Below are 2,272 nucleotides of genomic sequence, written 5' to 3' on the forward strand. Positions count from 1 at the left end.
AAGTTCAAATCCCAGCTCCACAAGTAGCCAGCTGTGGGGTCTTGGGCAAATTAACCAACCTCTCTGAGCCTCAGCCTCCTTGTCTGTTGCAGGAAGGAAAGAAATGGACAAGAGATCACCTGTAGGGTGGACAGGTGTAGAACAGTACCAGGTAGGACTCGAAGGATTCAATGAAAGGAGGTGGATAAAAATAACATACTAGGAAATGGAGCTGAGAAACTGCTTGTTTTGGGGTGCCTGCCTGGCTCATTTGGAAGCGCATGAAACTCTTGGTCTTAGAGTCAGGAGTTTGAGCCCCTTGTTGGGTGTAGAGATTGCTCAAATAAATAAATAAACTTAAAAAAAAAATCCTGCCTGTTTCTTTTAGTGTATCCTGGAGTGAATTGGGTTTTCTGGGACAGGCTGGGAGGGCTCCCTTTCCAGCAGAGCTGATCTACTGCTAAGAATCAGAATCTGATTCATCACATTTAATGACAAGGAGACTTGTACCATTTAAAACCCAGTAAGTCAAGAATAATTTTCCTGTAAGAATAACTGTAATGTTGGGGGCTTGAGCCTCAGAGCACAAATTCTACAACCATTGTAGTATTGTGCTCCCACTGAACTTTTTAAAAATGTGTCTTATTTTAAATTTTTTTAAGTTTATTTTATTTTGAGAGAAAGAGCACACACACGCACACACACACACGTGTGTAAGTGTGGGAGTGGCAGAGAGAGAGGGAGAGAGAAAATCCCAAGCAGGCTCCACACGGTCAGTGCACAGAGGATTCAAGGCTCAAACTCAAACTCATGAACTGTGAAATTACAACCTGAGCTAAAATCAAGAGTTGCACACTTAACCAACTGAGCCACCCAGGAGCCCCTTGTTTTTTTAACCTTTATTATCGAAGTAGAGTTGACATCATCCTTTGAACTTTTTTTTTAAGATTTTTTTTTTTTTTAGGTAATCTCTACACCCCACACGAAGCTCAAACTTACAACCTGGAGATCAAGAGTCACGTGCTCTACTGACTGATCCAGCCAGGTGCCCCTGAACAATTTGCTCTCTGTGCCGTCTCTGGTATTTTGCAAAATGCTCACACATACAGGAATAGCAAGCAAGAGCTATCACAGTGACTGTCCTTCATAGCACTTTATCTCAGCTGACCTTTCCATGGAAGTGATTACAACAATGATGCATCTTTCAGCTTCAGCACTTCCAAGACCACTTGAACTCAGAAGTCCCAGTACACCCAAACAGCCCTGAGGCTGACTCAGGAGGTGTACCTCTGTTTATCCACTAAAGTGGCGCCACCCTGTGGCAACTTCATGAATAGTGTACAATCCCCTGTCCCTCCAGCTGTGCAATTAAGGGATTCTTGAATATATTTTTTTAACTTTTTAGGGGCGTCTGGGTGTCAGATGGTTAAGCATCCAACTTCGGCTCAGGTCATGATCTTGCAGTCTGTGGGTTGGAGCCCCATGTCAGGCTCTGTACTGACAGCTCAGAGCCTGGAGCCTACTTTGGATCCTGTGTCTCCCTCTCTCTCTGCCCCTCCCCCACTTGCATTCTCCTTCTCTCTCTCTTTCTCTCTCTCTCTCAAAAATAAATAAATATTAATTTTTTTAATTTTAGATTTATTTTTATTTCTCAAGAGAAGTGGAGGGAGAGTGCACGCAAGCAGGGGCTTGGCAGAGGGAGAGAAAATCTTTTTTTTTTTTAACGTTTTATTTACTTTTGAGGGACAGAAAGAGACAGAGCTTGAGCGGGGGGGGGGGGGGGGGGGGGCAGAGAGAGAAGAAAACACAGAATCCAAAGCAAGCTCCAGGCTCCAAGCCATCAGCACAGAGCCTGATGTGGGGCTCAAACTCACAAACCTCGAGATCATGACCAGAGCTGAAGTCAGAGGCTTAACTGAGCCACCCAGGGACCCTGAAGGAGGGGGAGAATCTTAAGCAAGCTTCACAGTCAGCACACAGCCAAGGGCAGGGCTCCATGTCGCAAGCCTGGGATCATGACCCCAGTAGAAATCAAGAGTCCACTGTTCAACCAACTGACCCACTCAGGCTCCAGTATTTATTAATTTTTTAATTGGTGCATTTTGTATTTCAATGATGGGACATAACATGAGGCCTTACTCATATTTTTACATTACTGTAATTCAGATTGCATAATTAAAATTCACATAAAATGTAATTACACTATACTGGATTTACTTAAATCTTTTAACTCCACCATTTTTGAGATTTTGAGAAGTTTGCAGCTTGAGTTTCAGGAAAGCACAGTGGAAAG

The sequence above is a fragment of the Acinonyx jubatus genome, chromosome B3 (genome assembly GCF_027475565.1).
Source record: "Acinonyx jubatus isolate Ajub_Pintada_27869175 chromosome B3, VMU_Ajub_asm_v1.0, whole genome shotgun sequence".
Taxonomy (NCBI): Eukaryota; Metazoa; Chordata; class Mammalia; order Carnivora; family Felidae; genus Acinonyx; species Acinonyx jubatus.